The following is a 27022-nucleotide window of genomic DNA, read 5'->3' as shown; positions in this document are numbered from 1 at the left end:
TCATATAAGTAGCTGTGTCCGTTACTCTTTTACCAACCCATATCTCTGATAATGGGGATTTCATAAGGGGATTCCATGCGAATGTAGCTGGAAATTACTCATAAAAGCATGTTGAGTGCCACCTATCTAGGACCAACATCACAGGTTGCCCTCTTCCGTTGTCTAAGTAGTAATTCCTCATTATTCATTTCACAAGAAATGGTGTCCTGTCTTACAACTTAGGAAAAATAAGATCAGTAAGTAATGCCAAAGTAGTCCATAAAGTGATGTGATTAATGTTCTTCTCACTGCATCTGCTGACAGAAGTAAAGTCTTACTCAATTTCCTTGTGGAGACACAGTGAAACAATGTCTCCTGCAATAATTTTTAAGCAGGGAGCTTTCTGCTTGTCTCAGCTGTCTTGTATAGTCATTCAGAATGTACATTAAAAAGTTGGAAAGAGGTTATAATGTGGATGGATTTTCCCTAAGTCACTGAGTCTTCTTTCACTGAAAACAGGTTGTGGTGAAGCTCTTTTCCTTTCTGCCACCTGAGATCATTTAAGTTTCTTCAACTTTATTTTTGTTTCATAAAACTAATGCCAGATAATGTGACACTTCCTTAATTGAGTGCAAGTAGTTCTGTGTTCCTCATGCCTTTTATTGTTTTCAGCCAACCACCTGCCACAGACAGTTGCTATATCTGTGGCAAATATCATCTCAGATGACAAGACCCAGAACGTTTCATTAAGTTGTTATTGCAAGTTAACTTCTTGGTTCCTTTAACTTGAGCTTTTTTTTGTGTGTGAGAAATCATTAAGAAACATTGAATGGCTCTTCTTTTTTACATCTTTGTTTTAAACATCTACCCCATGAGAAGGCAGTAAGGCAGAAAACATTTTTTAATGTAGGAAGTTTAGCTACAGAAGGCAATATAAGCTCCTTTTGACTGAATAAGGCTTGAAGTTTGTGTTGCCTCCTATCGGGGCAGTTAATATGCTGAAGATGGTTGGTGACAAAGTTGAGCAGTGGCACAAGGGCAGCCTTTCACCCCAGTGCTGCATGCTGGGCTCCCATACAGTCTCGTCTCAACATCCTGCTCAATGGCTTCTGCCTCTTTGTCTTGCTAGTTGTGATTTCTCCAGACTATTGAATAAACTTATAAGCCTAAATGACTAGTTCCTCTTTCTAGCTTTTTATTTGCTTCACTGGGAGTCAAAAATGTAGCTGAAGCTTTTGCACATGGAATTTTGAAAAAAAAAAATGCTGAAATTTTCTTACAAGCAAAAATAAGAAGTCATTTCCAGTCTGCTGTACACTGGGAAGAAAACAAGCAGACACTCGCAGGGTGAAAACACAGTATATGTCTGGCAAACTTTTGGAAATAATAGAACCAGATTTTGGATAGACTTCCACCATTTTGTAAAAACATGGCCCTTTGCAAGCAGGCTTCTGTGCACCATAAGGCAGTGTACAGTGTACTAGCATGTAGTGATACCCTTTTTATTTGTACCTCTTCTAGACCTTCCCTTCTCTATAACACAAGGTCTGTCACTGAGTCTTTTAAGGCTCAGTCCCATATATTATAAGCAGCTGGAAAATTTCGCATACCCACTGAAGGTTCCAATGAACACAAAATACCACAGAACAGATGCCAATAAGAGATATTTTTAGCTGCTCATGTCACAGTTGCTGTTTTCCTCCACCATGACAGCAAATGAGCTTTGAAAGACTGGGAGAAATAGTGCATCCTGCAGTAAAAGCCTGAGAATGCCTCTCACTTCTTTAACACAGGCAGTAAATGTTTGCTTGGGGTCCATCTGAAGCTTTATAACAAACCATTATAGCAGACTCTATGCTGGTTATATGGATTGCATTGCAGACCTCTATTTCATACATTAATTTCCATGCATGACAGTTTTTTCTTTGTTTGCTCTGTAATACTGGCTGCTACAGGTAGTACTATTGTAAACAGACCTTGATTGAGTGAACAGTTTTTATTAGTAGTTAATGTAATTTTCTTGGCTTTGGACAAGAAGTACTTAAAATGTAAGGAAATCCATTCCATACATTTTCAACGAAAGTTGAAGTTGTTTACAATTACATAATAGAAAAAAAATCTAAACCTGTTGCTGAGTGGAAGAAAATCATCCTTATGCTGGGGTTTCTTATCCTTTCTCCCTTACCTTGCACTATTATATTGCACAGAATGTAGCCTGTTCCATTCCCAGGAGAAAGCCAGACTGGTATCTAATGTGTAACCAGCTGGGTGTTTACCCTTCATTATTCATACTGACAAGACATGAAAGGAAGAAATAGAAAAAGAAGAAAATCTAAAGTTGTTGGAGTAGTTATTCCTTTTTGTCTTAAAAAATGCCGGTTCACAAATTCAGGTGACTTAGGAAAAAAGCTCCTGCATACTCTCTCACCTTATTTGCTGTTTTTGTAGTATATGTGCATAGAAATTAATGACTGACACATTGAAGTGTGTGGCAATTAGCCCTTTTTCTGTAGAAATAGTTTTATTATTCTTGTGATTCCTGAAGAACAGTGACTGAATGTACAATGGCAGAAAGCACTGCATGGACCTCCTTTCACTAGTCCAGAGTGAAAGTTGTTTTACAGTTTTTAGCTGAGTGAAGAAGCCTGCGTAAACCCAGAGAACAGTATCTCACAAGATTTCAGAAGATGAGTGGAACTGAGTCAGAGAAGGACTGAATCTCAAATGGTTGGGTGATGATGCTCTTTCCAAAAGGCTGAAAGAATTAGCATTGTTCAGCCTGGACAAGAAAAGGCTTCAGGGTGATCTAATCACAGATTTCCTGTACCTGGAAGGAGCCTGCAAGATGGAGAATCTATTTAAAAGGGTGTGTAGTGACAGGACAAGGGTAAATAGCTGCAAACTGAAAGACAGTGGGTTTAGATTGGATATTAGGAAGAAATTTGTTAATATGAGGGTGTTGAGACACTGCAACAGGTGGCCTAGAGAAGTTGTGGATGTCCCATCCCTGGAAGTGTTCAAGGCCAGGTTGGATGGGGCTCTGAGCAACCTGGTCTAGTGGAAGGTGTCCCTCCCTGCCCATGGTAGGGGGGTTGGAACTAAATGATCTTTAAAGGCCCTTCCAACGCTGGCTATTCTATGATTCCATGATTTTATGGCTCTATATTACACATATGCAGGAGGAGCCTGTGGGATCAGAAGCCTGCATCCCAGTGAGGGACTGCCCAGCATCTGGCAAGGGATTTTGAACCCTGTTTGTTGTTTCCCAAACGGGTTAGATACAATATGTATTTCTCGATAAGCATTCTTTAGTAAAAAGGTAAATCTATAATAAACAACTTTTATCCTCTTCAAGTCTAGTGTTCAAATTATCACTGAGAAACATGTAAGCAGGGTTTTTGGCTCTCAGTTTATGGTCAGGAAACAAGCCGAGCGGCCTGGGGATTCCCTGCTCCAAATACATTTCTGCATACTGTTCATTCTCAGATGTTACTTTATCATGACCACAAAACTTTATTTACTCATATTTAGAAACTTTATTGTTGTGTGTATTTTTTATTTTTTCACTCCTTGTCCTGTCTTTTCTTTGCAGTCTTCATAAATCTGTTTTCTGTTGATTTCAGGGGTCATTAGCTCATCTGCATTGCATTTTGAACTGATTTGGCTGTGAATGGTTCTCTTAAAGTTAGCTTTCCTGAGTGCTAGCAAACCAAGAGCCTTGGGTGCTCTGAATACCTGTATCCAGCTTCATCTACAGAAGTATAATAAACTGGCCAGGGTGGAGGACATCCATATCATTCAATGTTTGAATGCCCTTAGGGATGTTTCTACCAAGACCAACTGGATCTCTCACAGACATGTAAACACAAACCCCGCATAATGCTGGCTTTGGCTAAAGATGTGGCGTGGTCAGAGGAGATTGGGATCAGGTTGCGGGTCCTTCTAGCTGTGTGGTAGGAGAGTGTGAGACATCAGGGATATAGAGTTGAGGTCCAGCTTTTGGTCCAGCCATTTGGAGGTCCATCCATAGGGTACATTTTTGCACTCACCAGGATGGCCTCTCATAGGTAGGGACCTGGTTTCAGATGTGGCACTCCATTACTGTCTGACCCTAGCTCGTCATACCTAGGCACATGAACGCTTCTTGAGACATGCTTGTAGGAGAAGTGGAAACTTCCTGTAGGAGAAGGAACTTGCAGGAGAGGGAAACTTTAGTTCCTTACCTGTGGCTGGTAAATGTGTCACTAGAAGTACCATGATCAGCTGCCTGCTCAGGTTTTGAATATGTAGCCAAAACTGAGATTTTGCTTTCTTTAGTGCCTGAAAAGATTTTATTTTGTTGCTGACTGTTACACCACATTGTCATTTGGCCATTGCTGTGGAATGGCAGCATGTGATGTCTTCAGTTATTTCTCTCTTTGTCCAGGACCATGCTATCAGTGCCAATCAGCTCTTTTTTTGCTTTTCTTTTCTGTCTGTTGCTTAGTATCTTTACTGTTTCTTCACTTTTTCAATCTTCTTTGTTGTTCTGTTGCCTTTTAAAATGTTTTCTGTTCTTTGCCATGTGTGATATTCAGCAGTTGGGCTCTTTTTTCCGTATCATTTATAATGTTCTAAGAGGAGGCCTGAATTCTTACTGCAAATTACCAGGGAAATATGCCAAACCATAGGCAGCTTTGCTAGAGATGATGATAAAATTTCAGAAATCTTTTCTTTAAAAAGTTTCTATATGTTCATTATCACTGTAAATATCTTCTTGTTCAGTGTCAGGAATATTAACTATTATGGTTAACTATTATGAATGGCTAACTTCTGCATTACCTGGCATACCTTGAGATTTTTAGTAAACCCTAGATATTACTTTTGTGTCTACATCAGCCTATTCCATTGACCTTCTGTCAAGATCTTGAATTTTTTACAGTCCTTCAGCTGCCAAATGTTGGCTATGAAGTGATTAGTTTTCTGAGAAATCCACTATTGGCCTCTGTAATGAAGATAAATTCACTGGATTTCCATCTCTAAAGAGTAGCATTTAAACAAGGACACAGATTCTGGTGAATTTTCTTTGGATCCAATGGCTAATTTCATCATTCAGTACCATTGTTATTTATTAAAAACAAAGGTAAACTTTATAAAGAGAGACACCCATCACAATGGAAAAAGGGAAAAAAATACTAATTACTGTTCCTTCCTTCAAAACTACTTTCATCTGAATAAATGCAGTTACATCAGGTTGCAGATAGAGAACACATTGACTGTTTCTTATATATAGTTAACTCTTCTTTTTAAAGGGTAAAATTGTTAATTTTTTGAAATTATTGGCAAATGTGCATGTTTAATGAAAAGAATTTTGGCAGTGTTGATTCCCTCAATGCACATCTGTATGTCAGCAAGTGTGATACTAAATGACTGCATACCTCCAGCATCACATTTTAACCAACATTTTACAAAAGCTGAACCAAACCAGCAGGACTAGCCTAGGCTTGTTTCCATGACCAAACTGTGTGAAAAGAATATCACCACTTTTTATTTATGTAAGCTTATTTAAGATTTCCCATCTAAATAAGGTTTTTGAAATGCAGAGTATGCATTTAAATATAGCAGGGCTTCAGAATTTTAGCACTTTTCTTTCTGCAGCAGCAGCTAGGTATCTTCTCTTTGTATTCCTGGGCAAATGTGGGGCAAATGTGGGGTGAAACTATTACATGTAAAGATTTTTATGTTTTATAAGGTGATTTTTAAGGCCTGCAGAACCATGGCTACTTTTGCTTCTATGAGCTAAACCTGAGACTTATCTACCATACTAGCAGGAGACTTAAATATTCTCAGAAAGAGGACTAAAAATTTTATATTGTAAAGGTAGTGCCTTAGAGTCATTGTCCTTTAAAAATAAGGAACAGGGGTGGCTGTGTTTACTTTAAACATGGAGAAAAATTACTTTCCTGAGTTAGCTTTCAAAGTAACTTTATGAAGTGTAAGGAGATGCAAAAAATGTCAGGATATTAGAAATCTACAGGAAAATAAAAGTACACTCATAAATATTTTAATAGGAATAGCAGATTGAAAAAATGTACCAAGATAAAAGTCTTTTTTATATTCAGTGGAAATACAGCAGCATATGTTTACAAAGAAGACTCCAGTACCTTCTATCTGTTTCCTAGTGTGGTTGTATTTTATGTTCTTTCATTAGGAGCTGAAAACTGTTCTCTGTCATTAGCAACTTTTAAAATAAGTAACAGCTGCTTTCGCTGTGTGTGGCTGAAAGAGCTGGGGTTGTTCCACTTTGTATCCCTCTAGCCAAAATAGCTGTTTTATCAAGCACTGACTGATCTGGATAGAATCAAGGTAGGTTCTATAGTAAAAACATCTGAATGGTATTTTAAAGATAAAGAGAAAATGTGCATTTCTTTAGATTTGGTGCAGTTTGGAGAAACTGTTTGGCGAAGTCATGGGATTTGAAATAGAAAATAATGAGGTGAGGTTAGTCACTTGGCAGTGGGGTTTGGAATAATTTTTTTTTCTTAAAGAAAACAAGAACATTCAAAATGAAAATATGAAATCAAATAGTCACAATCCATGGATACTGTATAAATGAGTGATTCAATCTAGAAAGAAGGGGTTTTAATGTAATAAAGGCTTCCAAAATTTTTCATACAAATTTTCTTTTTAGTTGGAGAGGTATCTTTTACATGATTTAATATAAGTAAACATTTTTTTTATTAGAACCCATTGAACTTAAAATATATAATATCTGTGGCAAGAATGTATGCCCTTTCCCTAAATTCTGGTTTTATTTCATCATTTGGAAACTAAAATTTAGTCAAGTGAAAAATGTCTTACTGCTTAAAACCCAGAATATTCATGGAGTATTTATTGCTTTTGTTCTTTTTTCTTTTTACCTGATCATATTGATTAGTTGGACTGGCTGTTTTGCATAGCTTTCTACAGTTACAAAATTAAAGCAGCTGCATTAAAGATCAGAAACAAAACTATGATAAAACTGAGAATTTAGTGATAAACAGGGAAGGAGATTTTTGATTTTCGTTCAGCATCTGATGAACTCTAATTTTTCAAGATTTCTGTATTTCCACTTCGCCAGGAGACTCTAAGTAATGTTTTAATATACAGTAGAAATGATTAATGAAGCATCTAAAAATGATGTTCGGTGTTGGAACAAAGTAGTCAAGTATCAAACTAATTGTCAATTTTGGTATGATGCAGGTCTGTGTATCATCAAAATAACCATTAGGACGAACAGTTCTGGTTTTATTGCTGGTCCATCTCCAGTGGCCTTGTGACATGCCACATGCTGCCACAGCAGCACCAGCTTGGAATAATACTTGGCCCGTTACTATGGCATAATCATGCAAGGGGGTTGCTCTTCTCTCAGGGAAGTTGATCACTGTTGAAACGTGTAAAGGCAATAAGCTGATGAAAATGCATCTTTCAAATGCCTATTCATGGGGCAAAAAGCCTAAGGTATAGGTTATGGTCTCGAGTGTTGTGTATTTACAAAGAGGTTCTTGATGTTTATAGTTAATTTCTCTATTTGCAATAAAAAAGACTTTTTCATATAAAAAGTATTGTTAACAGGGACCAGAGCACAGTGTTTGCAGTGAATGTAGCAAAGAGAAAAGAAAGGATATAAAAAGGCAGTGTGAGCAGACTTCTTTCCAGAGCCTTAGCAATATCAATGGATTAATTGTGACAAGAGCCATGCTAAATAAGCATGGTTCCTTTTTTTGCAATTGGTAAATGAATGCAGAAAGGGAAAATGTCCACTCTTTCAAAAGCAGTCACTGATAGCCCCTGCTTGATTTACGGCAGGTTAGACTTGATTCTGAGAAACCAGGGCAGCCACAATTCCCACTGAAGTGCTGCCAAGCCGAGGACTGATTATTACAGCAATAAATCAAGGTAGGCTGTTTGCAACTGTTGGAACACATCTCAGTAGGATTGTAGCATCCAGTGTAAGTAATAACAGGAGAGGTACTGACACAACAGGAAAGAGTATTTGAGCTAAGTTACTGAACCCCTGGGTGGTGACCTGCCCTGTTTTACATTTTGAATTCTTCTGCTAAGGTGTTAGTGTTACCTGGGTCACAGGATAAAGTATTCAGAGATACCTGGAGTTCTTTTTCTTTTCCTGCAACTATACTGTATCATTCTGGCCACCCTGTTACACTTTGGTTGCACAGAGCGGATAAGCACTTTTTCTTTAAATTAAAGAATTATTAATAGGGGCACTGTCTGTCAGCTTCTTCTTAACCCCCCCTCTTCTTTATGTTCTGCCAGCCTATCAGAGCATGGCTGTGATCCAAGAGCTGCTCTCATGTGGCTGATACAACTTTGGAAGTTTGTTTGCTGTAAAAAGGCAGAGAAGTGGAGTGGTTAGGCGAGCTACCCTTCCCATTGTTTTCTGACTCTCAGACTAAAGTAGTGAGAAACAATACCTGTCCAAACAACTGGAAGGCAGTTTCCTTCTGCTCCTTGTAGTATGGGATGCTTTGGAAGGTGACTCCTACTGCCCCTGAACAGGCATATCTGGGACGATTTTGCCAGACACTGGAAGGGACAGTCTTTTCCAACAGGCTGATGGAATTGTTTAAATTCCATTAGGCCCCAAACAGAAAATTAGGTATTAAAATTAAGTTCAGCACTGCTATTAGAGTTAAGATTTAGAAAGAAAGGGTAAAGGCCTGCATGTAAACTGCCCAAAACCTTGTATGTTTTTTATGGATTGGAGTTAATGAGGTGAGTAGGTCCAAAACAGGAACAGAGCTGAAGAGCTGGGCACATGACCTGTGCTGGCAGGATTTGTCCCATAGGCACTGGGAGGAGAGGTGGTTGGGGAAAAGAAATGGCCAAAGATATAAATGAACTTCCCCCCTAAGAATATATGTGTTATTCAGGTAGTGAAGGGCTGAAGGAAGGACCCAGGAAGAAAAGATTAATTTGAGAAATTCTTAGGATAAAATAAGGAAACAGTTTTCTACATGTGACATTTCCTCCCTGCATATTGAAATGCTGCTATACATGTGCACATACTTCAAAACTTCAGGTCCTCTACAGTCAGTGGCTAAAATCCAGTCTAATTCAACACTGAAAACTCTCTAAATAGAAGCTTAATAGCAGGTCAGATGTAAGTATATAATCTTTCAAATCTTGCAAATGGTTTCTATTTCTTATCAGTCGTATTCCTTCTATTGGGAAGCTACCTAAAATAAGTGGACAAGACAGACAGGAAAAAAAATCAAAGTTAAATTGATGTAAATTACAGATTTTATTAGTCAAGTTTACAGACTATAAAAATATTGCCATCTTTAAAATAAATATTTTAGCATTAACAGTGCTCAAAATTCAATAGATTGTAAACTGATCGCAAATAATGAGAATTAGCCACGCTAATTTAAATTATCAGGGCCAGAATTCACAACAAAACTAATAACCTAAGTAAAATATAAATATCTCAGGCTTTTTAAACTTTTCCTAATGAAACATTAACAAAAGCATATTTCATCTTAAGATATACTTCTTTAAATTGTCTTCATTACATTAGGTATATCCATGCTAAATTTACTTGGTAAGGCTGTAACATTTTATAACATGTTTGTAACCAAAGCATAATGCAAGACATCTTACTTTTAATAACAACAAGTAAGCTATGTCTATGTCCTTCATGTTTTTTCAATAAACGAATCAGAAGTCATTCAAATCAGCAATTTCATGTCTGCTTTGGTCTTTCACATGTAACACTTGTAGCTTCTGAGTCAGAGCCAAAAAAAGAAATTTCCATCTGCAGAACCAGTAATTGTTCATTAAAATTCTTTTTCTCATTTGCAGGAGTTGAACTAAGAAGCATTATAATTTGGCTGGTATTTCAGGAATTAATAACAGCATTATCACATTAGATGTGTAAGATTTTCGGCTTGTGTGAGTCATTAGCTTGTTAGAGAGATTGTAAGTGAATTGGTTAAATGAATAAATTCTTAAAGAGTCAATAGCCATGCATGGCATGAATTAAAAACTGGGTAAATGGTAGGCCTCAAATTTTAACTAATTTTCACTGGACAGTGATCATCAACATTATGTAAGAGAGTCCATTAGAATTCCCCATTCTTCCTTCTGCACTGTTCAGTAAAATGGGTACTGCAGGTGGAAATGAAAATTGAAATTTTAAAATAATTATGTGAATAATTGTTTTCTCCTATTACTATAGGTTATGACAAGAAGGTTATATGATTTTATGTCTCTACAAAAATTATTTTAATATCTCAAAATTGGGTCATTTGTTAAATCTGTGGAATCTGTAATTTGTTAGCTCCCACTGCAGTTACACACGTCTCTTTCAGCCAATGTTATTTCCTTCTCCAAAGGATATCTACACGCGACCTAGGGCAGCAGCACCAGTACTCAGAAGATACATCATAGATACCTGTAATTTTTGACAACAAATTAGAATCAGCAAGAATAAAAAATTCTTCACAGAATCTGCACTGACCACACTGTCCCAAAATTAGACCCTTTTCTAATTCTGAAAGTGGGAGAAAAAAGGAAAGGATGCACCCATTTTCCCTCCAAACTGGGTTTGTACACTTCCCACACTGAATCTCATTACATCCTGTTTGTGAATGGATAAGCCATTTTAGCCAAAGGCATGTGTCTTTCCAGTGATTAGCTGGTTTATGGAATTGTCACTTGGTTGACAATTGAATTTTAAAAAACCACTATATTGAAAAATACAGTGTTTTCCTGAATATTTGTTCAGAGTGCTTTATCAGGTACTTTGGCACATATGTGTGTACTGGCATGGCCAGCAGGAGAGGAGATTAATAATGGCAAATCCTGAGGCTCAAGGAGGTGTGGAATAAAGCTAGGGCGTGCGTGTGCATGCTCATGTAAGGGATGGGAAGGAGACCTTCATGGGCAATAGCCAAATGGACCACAGAGTCTGTGGCTACCTTCATTTCTTCTCTCACTTTTCTCAATAAATCAACTAACAGATCCTGAATGTTTTGAAAAACTCATTTTGCTTTTTTTTTTTTATCTGCCAAAAGAATGTTTTACTGAAAAACCTGCATTCAGTTCCCAATGTCCACATACTGGGTTCCGGCCCAGATGCTTTAGGTTTACTACCTTACTTTACTTTTTAGTTATCCCTCTGGGTGCTGATCGTTAATCCATGTTTTTTAAGTTGTCTTCATAGCTACCTTTCTCTTCCTCTCTTAAAGAAAGGAGATACACATCTGAAATGAACTCTGACCAAGCAATTTTCTGGAAATCCTATCACAGTGTAATCTTATCTATGTTTGATAGACAGGCAGGAAAATCAAGGGAACTTGTTTTCTGCATTTGCTGCTTACTTTGAAAGCTGTAATTAAATATGCTATCATTATCCATATTTTCCATTTCAATGTATTACATTTTACTATGTATGCAATGTTAAACATCCTAATATAAGTACTTCATTGAGCTGGTCTTATTTTTTCCAAAAATGTTTTACTAACAACTAAATGTAATGGTAAGCATTTCCCCTTTGCATCTGTCCTCTGTTTAGGACAGGTCTACTATTTCAAAGGTTTTCAGTGAGTAGTGAAATGGAAAACAGAAGGCTGTTGCTCACATCAATTTTCAAGGAAAATTCTTTCATGATTTCTTCGTAATTCAGTCTTCTTGAAGTTTATGATTCATAGTATTTCTCCGCTTTTGTGATGATTTTGTAACAGAATATCAGCTTTCTATTCAACAGTTAGTGGCAGACAGCTTCACTTAGGAGACTTTCTCAGACATCAAGAGTGGAGAGACAGAGAAATTTTTCATGAGTGTGTAAGAAATCTTAAAGCCTATTATCAAATTATTCTTGGCTTTCAAACCTATTTCTTGTCTTTTCCCCCAGCTTTCACTATATTCGTTCAAAGCGAGGAACTCATCTGAACAAGTGACACTGAGCAACCCTGTGAAGGAACCTGTCTGTCTCCAGTAATGACAGAAACTGAAATAGGGACATTAGCGCCACTGGGCTGAAGTTTGCTTTTGGAAATCCCCTATTCTGACTCTCTGCTAACATCTACATATTTAAATCAGATAACTGTGCTTTGAAACAGATAGTTTACCATTAACTCAACTAATGCATCTGATTATACATGTACTAATGAGAAGACTTCATATTTTTTCATTTGCTTGATTTGTTGATTACACATTTTTAGATGTCCTCTTGTTTTAAAATTGATACTGGACCACCATTTACAGCAAAATTAAACTGGTAAGGAAGTAAGTGAGTATGTGCCAAGCAGAAGAGGAAACTTTGAGCAAAACACAGCCAAAGACTTAATAGGGAAATGAAGATGATAGAAGTAGGACAGAAAGAAAAGGAAATAAGTTCTGTTAAAACAGAAACTGTGAACTGGAATGATGAAGGAAGACACTCAGGCACCACATAAAAAGCTGTTGGTACCATAGGCACTGGGAGGAGAGGTGGTTAGGGAAAAGAAATGGCCAAAGATATAAATGGTCTTCCCTCCATGACTAGTATGAGAAGCCATGTATACAAAATTAGTTAGTGTTGATCTTTGCAGGAAAACTACATCCAGCCCTAGGAAAGATATGTGACTTCTGTTGCTGGTTACTTTTCCCAGTGTTGTTTCAGACTGGAGCTTTATAGCAGAGGCTCCAACATGGAGCTGCAGATGAAGACCTGAAGATTTTCTTGCAAGAAAATTTGACTTTGACTGGATGGTTCTCTGGTAGGCTTTTATTCATTTGATAAAATAATCATTCAGTTGCTCTAGAGCTGGGTGATGGTGTAGACTGTTTTCATCTTCTGAAGGATAGGAGGATTCTGAATTCTGAATCACAAAGTGTGGCCTCTGGCCACTTGCTTAAAAACACTCCAGTACCAGAGGATGGAAAAGAGACTTACAGGACACTTATTCTTCAAAGGACTGCAGAAAAGATCTTTGATATCACAGCTGAATAAACCTGTTATCTGCAATTAGTACAAACTAATTAAAAGAAATTATAATGAAAAGTAAAATTAGTACATACATGAATCATTGTGATATTGTGGCAAAGTCATGGTGACTTTGCAAAGGAGAATTAAGCTCTATAACCCACTGGCTCACTCTGAGGGTTTCCATGATCGCTTGAAGGGGAAATATTTGATGTGATCTTGGATCATACCAAAGGCTTTTGACAGGATCCTTCACCAAAGCCTCCTAAATAAAGTTACCCTAGGATAAAAGGGGGATTCCCCACAGAGGAAAACTGACTAAAGGGTAGTAAACAAAGTTCAGGAATGTATTTTCAGTTTTTCTGGAGTATGTATATCACCAGGGTAATCCCATAAAATGTATGTGATCAGAACACTTACAAGTGATTTGTAAAGGGATGAGTAAAGAAGTGTTAAATGTCATGTTACTTAGAAGAACTGTTGTCAAGAACTGCAGAGGGATCATATGATACTGAGTGACCACATATTGAAATGAAATTCAGATGTGGAGTGATGCACAGGGGAAAAAGAAGCAATCCTCCCTTCGGACACTGAGCAATGGGCTATTAGCTAACAAATACCACAGGGGATGAGATACAGGAGTTACAACAGACTGCTCTGTGATAAGGTGAGCCAAAAGTTCAGCATCGCTCAAAACCAGCAGATGCAATACTTGGAATTTTTAGAAAGAAAAAGCATAAAACTTTATGCAGCTAGACATGTGTGTTAGTTTTGTGAATGCTGTGTACGGTTCTGGTTTCCTGAGCCTCCAGCTGGTGTTCTGAAACTGGAGAGGAATCAGAGATGGTCAAGAAGTGTCATAAAAGCTTTGTGGACAACTTTTATACCAAGGAATGTTAACATGTACTAGATAGAACTCTTTAAACTGAACAAGGCATGAGCTTGGGGTGTGGCATAGTAAAGATGGATAAGACACTCAGGACCTTCCACTACAAGTAATAGGGGACATGAAATAAAACCAGAGAGTCCCCGGCTGAGCAGAGCAGAGGTGGCAGCTCTTCACTCAGAGTGGAGTTGAGTCAGGGAACTTCATTGTGGATGCTAACAGTTTAGATGGATTGGAAAAGTAAATGGACCAATTCATGGAATCAAAAACATTGTCTGTCAACTGCAAAGACGTTGTGCCTGGCTAAGCCCAAGCCAGCGCTCTCAGGAAATAACATTATGCATTTTGTTATTATACGATTGCCTAGGCTTCTTTCACTGAGCAGTGACAGATGCTGTGCTTGAACCTTTGGTATGTCTCAGTATTGTCATCATCATGTTCTTTCATCTCTTTGGTACTATTTGATGTTTGCTATGCATCTGTGTTTAGCCTTTGAACTCAGAAGGCTTAATGAATTTGGCTGGTGCGTACCAACTAGAAGAACAAATATAGTCTTTTTCAGAGTCTGCAAAAATAGTGCATAACAACACACAAAGTACTGTAAAGTGAGTTAGAAACCCAAATAAGGTACAGACCTTTCCCTCTTTTGGTATCCAAGACACCTTGATCTATTATGCACATTTTATTAGCAATGATTTGGTCATATATGGTAGTCTATTAAAAAATCGGTAGACCTTTTCTCCCATTACATCACCACATACTACATTTTGTAACATAACACATGCAGGAACAAGACTTTTGATTCACCAGCACGTACATATAAGGAGGGTGGCTGACATAGTATGTGGAAATATGTGCATATTAAATACGTGTAGATGTTTTAATTACAAAGGCTAAATTATTCTGTAGTTTTAAGTAGTATAAAATTGTAAGCAGTACTGTTAATAGAATTAAGTAAATTTGATATGTTCATTTTAGAAAATCAATATATAAATATGAAAGGTTATGATGACATTGAATTAGTTGCTTCCAGATTGCCATTGACTGTCAAGGGAAGGATTTTATTAACCCACTGATATTTTCATCTTCTGAAATGTTAAGAAAGTAAAAATAAAATTACATAATTAAACTGTTGATAGACATAATAAAGCCCTAGGAGATTGTGTAAATATAATTCAGTTTTTCCTCTCAGACTGCATCTCCTGATGTGATTAGCCTTTTCAGTGTCATAGAAAGCAGAAGATTATCATATACCAAATTTAGGCACTGATCATTGTTAATGGATTAGAACCAGTGAGAGTGAATGCATCTGTCTGAGTTTTTAAAAGGTTACTAGCTAATGAGTCAAAAGAAACCCCAGGTAGAAAACATCTAAATAGATGAATCATACGAAATTAAGGTCCTATTAAAAATCTGTTCATGGAAGGAGTGACTAAATTCACCTTGAAGTTGTATGAACAAGCTTAATCCATACATGCTGCATTGCTGTCAGTGGCATTGGCCTTGGGATGATCTGAGATTTGTGTGCAAGGGTGTGTGTGATATTTTCATCCAGCTGAGATTTTGAAAAGACCAGATGAGTGCTGTGTTAACACAGTCCTGTCATCCTTGCTGTAAAGAGGACAGAATTAAACTGCAGGGACTCTGTTCATTGAAAATTTGCACATATCTGTTATGTTAAACAGCAGACTCATACAGAAGATGCGTGGTTTCTACAACTTTCTCTGTGCTGTCTGGGCAAAGGTTTAACTCCTCATGCACCTGTGGTGAGCACCCATGGGCATCCAGCCTGGGAGATTGCTCCCCAGGCATATAATGAAATAATACAAGACGAATATGAATTTAGGAAGTTTTAGATTTGGGTTTGGGAGAGTTTTTTTGTCCTACTAATCCAGCACATTCTATATATCTAGACATTCTGGTGAAAAGTATTTCTTCACTTTTGTTTTAAAATATTCCTTAATAGAGGGCTTATGAGCATTGCTGTATTAAGACCATAAGGTAGCCTGAATTGTTACCTTTGTCTTCAGGGCTACAAAAGATACTTGCCTTCATAAGGTTTTTATACACTTTTTGTTACTTGGAGAACACTACAGGTCTTCATTTAAGTGAAAGACAAGATGAACCTTTATATGTAAACTAATAAGTAAAAAATAATGGAGAACATGTACATGTGCATATATGTATAACATACTTTGTATCTCTACCAGCTGGGCAAAAAGCAAAGGTTTTGCTGCAGTAGCTTTTAACATTTGGGAACAGCTGTGCCTCCCCTATGCTGTTTAAGTCTGAGCCTCTGCCAATCAACAGTTGTGCTGGGATAAGAGAAAATTTGCACATAGTCATAGTTGGCAACTCAAATCTTGTTGCCAAAGAAGCTCACAGCAACCCCTGTGCTTCTTCTGATTTAAATAAAATGTCCCTCTCAGGCTGGCACTATCTGTTATTCTCAACTGCTGCCTGTCTGTAGCTCTGCCAGTGCAAATGAAATGTGAGTGCCATTCCCAGCGCTCTTGGGTGGCAGCAGTGGCAGAGCGTGCAGGACAGACAGTGGCCATGCAAACTGTGCATCGTTGTCCATATGCTGGGGGGCTGAGGTGACACAGTGATGAGAACATGCAGCAGAGGGGTGGTGGGAGCACAGTGATGACACTGAGCAGGTGGGCAGCGTGACAGGAAGCGGGGCACTCTCCCAGCACTACGGCTCCTGTCTCCCTTAGCACTGCAAAACAGGGTGGCTACAGTGCAGCAATCCACTTCTAACAAATGCAGATCCCAGTACAAGCCAAGGTACAATTCTGTCTGCCTGTTTTTAGGTTTTTGCTATTTTGCTTTCACCTCATGGCCATAGTGTAAGTCACCCCAGACCCCTCCAACAGCATTTTCTGCCCCACATACTCTTGTCTTGCAGTGCTTTACATGATTTCTGTGCTTGCTTTCATATGTAACATCTGTTGAAGATGATGGAAACTCTGTATACATAAAAATTGTCATAGATTGTCATGAAATCCAATTCTCTAGTTACATATGGACATATGTTTTCACTACCATCTTTGACTCACATATTTTTCCTCTCTTAGACGAGCTTTGTTCTTAAAGTAATCAGTTATTCTTCTTGTAGGCAATGAAGGCAGGTCACTGAGTTTCTACAAAACTGCCCTGTATCCATGAATACACCTTTATGTTAGTATAGATTATCCACCACATGTGAGAAGCACCTTAGCATTATAAATGAAAAGGATCAAACTCTGGAGAACTCTGTGCTAGCATGCAGAAATCACAGAGAATTGTGTGCTAACTATTGGCAAAACTTAATGAGGAAGCAATAATATTTTGTTGCAATTACTGTGAATAGACACTGATATCTTTACCATTGAGATGTTTTCAACACATTTTCTAGAAATCCACACAACCCAATTATGTTCTGTGAGCTTTTTCTGGTGTTGATTTCGAAGTAGATGTTTCACAGGTTTCAGTAGAAATTTTGCTTTTGAACCCAAGGGAATAAACAACAGTAAAGAGATCTGAAATGAAAAGTGTTTTTTTCCTTTTACTACGAATCTCTCTTAGAGAAAATTACAGTGTATGAGAGGATAAAGGGCAGCATTTCCAAAATTATCTAAGCATCATTGCAGCCTTAGTTCCATTTTCAAAGTGATGTAAACACTATGAAGCCTAAGGGCTCCAACAGGTTCAGATAATAGCCTTATTGTAGTCAAAATTTGATAAATTACTCTAGGTGCTTAATTCACACTAAAGTCTAAGATCTATGATGCTCTCATAAGCCCTGCTAGCTACCTCTCTGAATCAATACAAAGCCTCCTGAAAATTGGACACTCAATTTCACAAAAATGCAGTGGGATTCAAGTGCTAATGTCACTTCTTAAAATAGGCTTTAAAATCCTGAGCTGCACAGATCCTGATTTTCAAAAGCATGAAGACACTGACAGATGCAGAAATGTGTCAAAAGGAATTTTCCTAAACCCCTGAGGACGTTATGAGGACACAAAAAGGAAAAAAGAAAACAGTCTATTGGCATATCAACTATCTCTCAACTAATAGAAAAAGCAAATAACATGCATTCAGACAAACACCACTCCATCAAAGCACTAATATTTTTAGCTGCTATGAAGCTTTGACTCTTAAAGCTGCATAAATGGCTGGACACGCACTTAGTTGTAGAATTGTGTGTGGAGTAATCAGTTCCATTCAGGTCTCATAAATACACCTCCTAATCTCACACCAAAAGTCCTCTGTTATGGTCTTCATGAGAGAGACAAAGGATCTAAACTTGGGCTCACCCAGTGGAAGTGAGTAGGTTCTCATCATCACGTCCCATTAGTAGTCAAGGACACATAGCAAACTCGTGGGAGAGCAGGAGGACTGGGGTTATTGCACTTGGGAAGTACAGAGATTATATCTACCCTAAAAAAGTGTCAGGCTGTGATTCTGGGTGCTGGTATGAGATTGTCTTTGCTTTGTGACTGCTGGAATGACGCCTGGAATAGCTGAGGGCCATGATAAGGAACCGTCTCCCAGACAATCCCTGTACCCTATTGGGGCAGGGGGGTGCAAGCCAAGGACCACTGCCAATGGGCAGCTTGGATCTGGCCACCTTGCTTGGTCGGGCTTGTGCTACTGACATCATCCAAGCCATGCCACCTGGTTTGAAAGCTGGAGAATTTCTCTGGACCATTGATTTACTGCTATAGGCATAGCAAGGGTACAGCAAAGGATACTATGTTAGTAGAAAATGTGAGGGAGCTTCAGCTATGGGATGCAGCTGTGGGTAATCACTAGTTTTGCTGCTTACTTCTTCTGTTAGCATTTAACCTTTAGATAGTTTGACAGCCTTTTTTTTTTCAGGATTGAGAAGGTGAAAGTCCACAACAATATGAAGTCAACAAACACTGTCAGAAGCGTTTCTGCTTTGCTTGTCCCTATTTTTAGTCCATTCCTCTTGCTAGCCATGTGATGCTCCACTATTGCATTACTCCGAGTGCTGTTAGAGGCATAAACAAGCAATGTCACCAAGCCTGTTTTCATAGCCAAAGATTTAGCACCCAGCATGTGTTGCAGAATTTCCCTAGAAGAAAGGTGAAGTAGTGAGTATGGAGAAACATTGATAACTCATGCTACTGTGGTAATGTTAGAAAATTCTGTTTTCAGTAAGGTAAGATCAGAAAGGCATCAGTTGTGGCAATGTTTGTTTTGCCCTCTCTTTGAAAATTCAGTAAAAAACACTTAGAAATTTGTTAACATATATAGATCTCCTCTAATAGTTTTTGCCCTTGATGTTTTTCTGCTCCTCACAACCAAACTGATTTGCTACTTAGATGTAGCAATAGTCAGTATGATCTATGTGGTAAACAGAGAGTGCAAGAAGACCTCAGGTTTACAACCAGTGAAAACCTAGTTCAGTGTAATTATCACCATGTGAAAACCGATAGAGTCATGTTAACGCCAGTGGCTTTTTCATGAAAGTGCCCAGTGCATGTGCTCTGCATAGATACCTTTTTCTGCCTTAGAGAAAATGCAGGCTGGTTTTGGTGGACTGTATGTAATAGTTTGGCACACCTGACTCCCACTTGGCACAGCACTAATTTCCAGTCACTGTTTGGTGCTCTGATAAGTGGATCTGAAAGCAGATGAATGATCTTTGCAGGGAGGAGGAGGATGAGCAAGTGGAGCTTTGGATGAGGTGTGCAGTACCACCACACATTGCCCTCCTCACCTTTATTTGAACAGCTGAGGCAGAGTTCCTAGACGTGCCTAAGATGTCTTCATAAACTCAAAGATTTTGGCACTATCAGCTTTGGTTTAGTAGGTAAAGTTAAATTAATAGAAAGAACAAAGATTCTCTAGTTCCTATAGTGGTAAAAGACAAATCTTCTGAATTATTTAATTGGGGCAAAAGTTCACTGGCCTGGGAGTATCTTTGTTATTCAAAACTGATTTAAGTTTATAGCATTTGTGGTTGGACACAATTTAGCAGAGTGTATGCTTCTACTTATTCTGTACAGACTACAGAAAACTGAATAATAAAAACCTCATGTTGGGTAAAGTCCAAACAATAATTTAAAATTTTTTCCAGTGTGAGATTAAACCTGCTTTTTCCTACTTATTAATATGGTGCCAGAATAATTTATGTCAGATTCACATGATGATAAAACTAAAGGGAGCTCCACTGGTAATATGTTACTATCACAGTGTCATTGCTTGATTCAGTGGACTCATACATCGTTGGCTTGAAGATCTTCTTCTCCAGCCTTTATCTGTAATGCTCAGATGTAAATTCCTGTAAAAGAGGAGGCTGCATGAAGGGGCTCCTTTCTGTCCAGAAATGTGCTGCAGAGAATTAGGAAGTTGCCAAATCCTCTCTGTATAATAACAACACATTTTATAAACAATACCCCTGGGTGATATTACTAGGTATACAAATGGGGAGGTTGGGCAGGGAGAAACTAGCACAAAACAAGCTGGGTTGTCCCAGTAATCTGGCCTGTGGGAAAAAAAAAGCAGTTATTGATCCCAAATTTTCCAAGTAACTTGGCCATGAACAAGTAAGCCGAACACACCAACTACATGTCTGAGAGCTGAAGAAGGCAGAAGAACAAGGGTTTGTGTTTAATGGCTGATCCCCAGCTTCCAAGTGAACATCCCTGTTCTCCTGGTCTTCTCTCTCTCTAATTTTTCCAAGACAGAAAAATGTTTTCTTAAATTCCATAAGGAACTATGGTTGGCTCTCTATGAGATTCATACAATAAACATTATAATGAAAGATGTTATGGTCCAGTCTCCTTTTAATTTGATGACACAAATTAGATACACAAGACTTCCATTACCCCTTTTTTGTTTCCTATTAGAGTTTCTCCTGGGTTTTTTTAATATAGTCTCTTTCATAATCTTATGAGACTCATATTAAAACAATTTAGGTTTCCTGCCTTGTACAACCATTTCAGAACTCTGATCCTCAGATGTTCAAATATCCTCCTGTAATTTTATTTCTAATTTTTTTCATGCCCCTTTATAACCAGTTTGGTCTCTTGTATCATGTTGTGTAAAACTTACAAACCTTTTACATTAACTCAATAGTTATACATATATATTTATTGTATTTATTACAGGTATACACTTCAGTTCAGCATGTTACTGAGGAGAATGACTTGTAACTCTCCATAGTGCCTTTGATTGATGTATACTTACTGCCATTCAGGATAACAGTATCTCCACCTGTCTGCTTGTAGCTCCCATCAATTGTTTATAAGCGTTCATATATTATATATCATCAGCCTACAGCTTATTTGTGAAATAATTAGTGTCATTTCACTGTAACTTCCTGTCATATTACAACTTCTGTAAGTAATGCTAAGTCGACAGGGAAGTCTTTTATCTTTTAATCAGAATAAATGTGCAATTAGTTTGTCATACAGTAAACTCCCTACTGTATTAATAAAACTTTCACATAATATTTGAATTCCTGAATATTTGGAGGCTAAAATAAAACAAAAATGCTTATCCAGAGCAGAGTACTTTTACCTCTAATAGGAAGGGGTTTAAAATACAGGAAAAACCCCTGCCCAACATTTTTCTTTTTATGCACAAATGTAGGAAATGATCAGTACCTTGAAAACAGTGTAAAATTAACTTCTGTTAAATAAATACTAATATTCTGAACTTTGGACATTTTAATTTTGACATTGATGGGTCTTTTTACTCTGCATGATTTTAATGTTTTCATTTTAAAGATATTTTTTCAGTTACTGCCTTATTCTAAGTAGTAAAACAATAAGACATCTAGGCCCAAATGTCCATTCCCAAAGTAATGAGATATGTAATAGAAGCATTTTTATTTTTCATGGCAAAAGGAAATATATCATGTTATAAAAATACCAGCTTCAGTAGAGTAATAGAAAAACTTTAGACAAATGAGTCATTTGGCACTACAAATGAGATAACATAAATTCTGCAAACTTAGAAATTTGAGGATTCAGGTAGAAGAAAGTATCAAATAAAGGATGCAACTGTGAAAAGTAAGAAGGGAGGTAAATAAATACTGCTAATAAAATCAAACAAAAACATTAAATGGCATTTGATTAACATAATATGTGTTTTTCTTTTCTCACAAGAGCAAAAGTACCTAGGAACAAGGGTGGGAAGTGGTCATTGTATTTTTAAAGTAATATACTTGCTTACAAATTATTTGCAGTTTTCATACCATTTGGCCACATATTTGCTTGTGTATAAAAATTGTTTTCTGGAAGACTGAACTCTATTCTATGTTGCATTAAAAGATTCCTTCCCCTTGGCCCATCAATTTGATGATGTGATAAATTCAGCTGTAAAACAAATGGCAAACATTGTATGCGATCCTTTTTTGTTTTTTTAAGGAAGATAGAAATGAATAAATCTATATTTTATGCCTCAGGCTTTTCTTCTGCTCAGTGTAGTGATCCATTTTGCATTTTTACATTGGTAATTGTTATTATCCAGAACATAAAATGTGTTAGAATGACAAGCTGTACAAATACAGATGATACCTACTATTATTACCATGAAATGCTGTACAACGGATAATTCAGTTCCATAGTGTTTCATTGTAATAGAGTTGGGTAAGGAAAACACTAGTAAAAAGTATAGGCAAACTTATCTGGTTTCTATATAACAAGCTACCTTCTGCAGTGCTTTTGAGAAGAGACAGAAAAATACAAGAAGGTGATTTTGGCAATGAAACCTGTACTCATTGTGTGCCTGGAAACATTCCTGAGGAGCAGGCAAAAATGCCTGTGCTAGCACACTTACAGCTTTCCCTGGCCTGGGCTGGTGTGGCCCAGCCAGCCCCTTCCCAACAGCATGCCAGCATGGGTTTTGCCATTAAAGTGGTCCAGAGACCATTCCCAGAAGGCAATTTGCACACAGGCAGGCTTGTGCTGGAGGTGAGAGGGCTTTGCTGATGGGGATGTAAGCTTTCTGTGCCAGCTGCCCTTAGTGCCAGAAACTTTCCAGGACTTGCTTAATTTACTAGTATAGATGTAAGAGCCAGATGTGCCTGTCTTGCTGTGGTAGCACCAAGACCTTTAATGAAATTGTGGAGTCATTTTATGCCCATTGTTCAGAAACAGTAACTGACAGGCCACTGAAAGAAGGCTCAGTTAATACAAAGTTGCTACCTTACTCCCTGTGATCCAGTTATAGCCATAAAATGGGAATTAATGTATCTTATCGCCCTGCTATAAAATAGATTTATTAATATTTGTGGCATCACCATGATAAGCAGCCTAGGAAAGAGATCATTGATAATACTGCTAAACTACAATGAGAGCTGTGTTTTCTTGTCACACAGACACGAGCCACATCATGAGAACAGCACAAAATACTGAATGGATATTCATTCTCTGACCATTGTCTCTACTGTGGGCTGAAAAGCTGTGGATCTTGTCAGAAATCAATGAGAATGTGATTACATGACTAAGGAACTGATGCCAGTAACCTGATGCATAAACACAAGGGGTCCAAATGAAGGTTGGCTGAGGAGTCGTACTGCCAACCTGTCCTAAGAGGGAATGTTTGACTTTGAAACCTCAATTTAGTGTGTGCATGTGCATGTGTGCTTGAGAAGAAAGAAGGTTTCCAATTTTAGCAGACACAATTCTTTCCACAGAAAGATGAGAGTTTCTGTAATAATCACATGCCAGTCAATGGTAATTAAGAAAAGTCAATGCTGTGGTAAAGCTCATTACTTGCCTAGTGCCTTCATTAGAATTGCACAGGGAGTGGGAGTACCAAGCTCTCTGTAGGCTCACAGTTCTGTGAGTACTGGTCTTAATAAGCTGTGCAAATATGTTTCTTGATCATTTATTGTTAACAAATGGCATGAGTGTCGTTCACCAGGTTCACCAGCACTTTGTTGCAGCACAACGTGTGTTCTGTTCTGAAAAGATCCAAGGGGAATGAGCAGCCTTGTCCCCAAACACGTTTGACAAGGATGCTGTGTTTGTAATAGCTGAAAATATACCACCTTTCTATCGCGAGGATTTCCGAGAAATATTCTTATGTGGAAGGAAAAATCATGAGGTGAAATATGGATTTATGAAAGGAATGCATTTTGGGACCTAGTGGATATTATGCAGTCATCAGTGGACAAAGAAAGCAGAAAAACTGTAGCTATTACCATACAGTAAAGAGTTGGAACTATTCTTCCTGGAGTTATAAATATGGCTTCACTATAGCTATCGTAACAAAAACCAAGCTTCAGCTTAGATGATATCACAATGACATAAATACATCCTTTTGTGTGTCAGTGCTATTGTTGCAATTATTTTGCTCTGCTATGTCTCATGTCATGGCAAAGATGATTTATTGGGTGGGAAACTTCACCATTTCTCTCATATTGATTTGGTTCTACTGAATCCCACATCATTAGATCATTAAACTGTAAATATCAGTATCTCCTTTAATGTATAATTCAGCAAATACTGCAAACATATCACAAGGTAGATATTCAGAGTCAGGCTTTCATACATCTATCATTTCACCTGCTTTCACACCTCACAAAATGAGGGAAAAAAAAGACACCCTAAGTCATATAAATATAAATTCTAAGACTATTAACTTTCAGTTCTCATAAGAAAAGGGTATTTCCTTTGTGAAGCAGTAACACAGTAAGGTGCCTTTACCTCTCTAAGACACAAAAAAAATTTATCCTATGTGTGATGTTTTACAGTCACATGTATGCAATGATCGTTATCTTCTTTGCCCCTCAAATACCAGATAACATAGGGACAAGGTGTCATACAGGGTGGTCTGTATGTGTCATATGCCTGTATTCTGGGCCCCTCACTACAAGAAGGATATTGAGGTGCTGGAGTGTGTCCTGAGAAGGACCACAAAGTTGGTCAAGGGTCTGGAAGGCAAGTGCTCTGAGAATTGGCTGAGGGAGCTGGGGGTGTTTATCCTGAATAAATCCTCTCCTCTCAGGGGAGACCTTACTCCTCCCTACCTGAAAGGAGGTTGCAGCCATTTGGGGGTTAGCCTCTTCCATGTGACAAGTGACAAGGGGTAAAGGCCTCAAGTTGTGCCAGGAAAGGTTTAGACTGGATATTAGGGATATTTTATTGACCAAAAATGTTTTCAAGCATTGAAACAGGCTGCTCAGGGAGGTGGTTGCATCACCATCCCTGAAGTATTTAGAAGACAAGTAGATGTAGCACTTTGGGACGTAGTTTAGTGGTGGAGCAGGTAGTGCTGGGTTAATGATTGGACTTAATGATATTAAGGGTCTTTTCCAGCCTAAATGATTACATGATCCTGTAATAATTTCATGGGTGCTGGCTCAGCACTTACCAGCAAGTACAGCAACAGGAGTGCTTACTACAGGCTGTGTATCTCCCCACGCTCAGATACTCTGGCAGTTGGCAGTGACAAGCCTGTGATTTGAGAAGTCAAGGCTGAGTGCAGGGCTAGGATCAAATGATTGAGGCACAGGATCATTGGAGTAGACCGTCTTCAGGGGCACATGCTCTCCTCATTAAGGACTGGTCTGAAACACATTGAAAGCACAGAAAAACATACAATAAGCTCATAAATCCCCTAATATCTAGTATGAATGGTAAAACACATTAGTCTCTAGGCAACGATGCTGAGAAAGGATCTCTCCCACTCCATGGCTTATCCCTTTCACTAACTAGGCTGACAAAAGTAGTGCTTGCAGCCCGTAAGATACAATGGGTCTCATAACAGTTCTCAGTACAGTTATATATAGAACACAATTATATATATATAAGCAAACACTAAATTATAGCAGTATGGCCTAAACTTTTAGTATTTTTACACCATATTGTCAGCAGGACTGCCAGCTTCAAAATTTGTATCAAGACAAAGTGAAAAGCGTGAGTATCAGTTTAGTCTTAGCTGTACTTTGGGCTTTGTATTGCTCCAGAAAGAACAAAGGCAACGTTAGGGAATGGGGGAGAAGACAGAAGTCTCAGTCTCATCTTTTTTGTAGATTGCCCATCTTTACTCACAGAAGCATTTTTGTTCATCGTCTCAAAATCAAATTTTCTTTTCTGCGTTGCAAGTGTATGTTTCTGTAACATCTCAGTTGGAGCCTGCTATGTTATTCCAGTTTGATAGCTGCTAATGGGGATGGGGAATGGCAGCCAGGAATGTGGCTTCTTCAGTGGATTCCAACTTTGTTGTGTATAATTTTCCAGCTGCAGTAACCCCAGCAAATTGTACCCTAAGAAGCACTGCTCAATGAGGAATGCTTATGCATTTAGAAAATGGTTTATTGTTTTACACTTTCTCAGCCATAATGCTTAATGTTAAATAATATATTTTCTAGTAAAGTTCAAAGCTTTGATTTCACCTTCATTTAATGCCACCTGCCTGTGAGATAAAGAACTGATTTTAAATTCTGAGCAAGTATTCAAGACAATTTGTTTTAGAATACAGACTTTTTTAGTGGTCCATATCCATTGATAACATCCTTCACTTTTTTTTCACTGAATCTTAATTTCTATGCTTCAAAATCTAGATAGACAGCCTTTGACAAGCTGTCCTTTAATAAATACTCATGTATAAGCTTATGTTGTCCTGGAGGTGAATTTTGTTTTGCCTTTTGAATCTCAGGTTAAAACAAAACCATGTATTTTCAGCAGTGGTTCATTAAGTAACTTGTAATGTTTCATTAATTGACAGCTAAAAGAGTTATTATAGAGTACTTATAGAGTATGTGATTTAATATTATCAGAATGCTCTGAGTACAGCTGATGCTCTGCAAAGAAGATTGTCAGAATTATTATTTGCTAAAATTTTTGTTAGAATTTTCATTATGGTAGCAAACAAGATTAAAGCTGATTATTACTGCAGTAAAAACAGCTTTGCAGTTAATGTATGCCCATACTTTGTAGTGTGTAGAGCTTTTATGAAAAAACAGAACAGGCAAAAGTATTTTAGCCAATTTATTTCCTAATATGAAATAGGAAAAAAAAAAAAATCCAACCCAAAACAAAACAAAGAAAGTCCAGACACTTGAGAATAATTGGAATATTGAGTTTATTTCTGGGCATCCCATCACAGACATTACTTATCTTTTTAATACTTATACATATTTCTTATGAGAGAACAGCTTAGACAGTGATTTAGAGCAGGACTTTATTTTCATTAAACGGTCACATCTGTGCTTTGGCTGCAAGCGAATATGCAAT

General features: G+C 37.8%; 1 protein-coding gene across 4 annotated transcripts in view; it reads left to right on the top strand.

The window, feature by feature from the left end:
* The window catches only part of KCNQ5 (potassium voltage-gated channel subfamily Q member 5), a 284393-nt gene that overhangs the window by 104953 nt on the left and 152418 nt on the right, over positions 1-27022 (top strand). The window lies entirely within an intron of this gene.

Source organism: Coloeus monedula, assembly GCF_965178545.1.
Source record: "Coloeus monedula genome assembly, chromosome: 2".
Taxonomy (NCBI): Eukaryota; Metazoa; Chordata; class Aves; order Passeriformes; family Corvidae; genus Coloeus; species Coloeus monedula.
The sequence above is the reverse complement of the archived record's forward strand: the minus strand, read 5'-3'. Positions and strand labels throughout refer to the sequence as shown.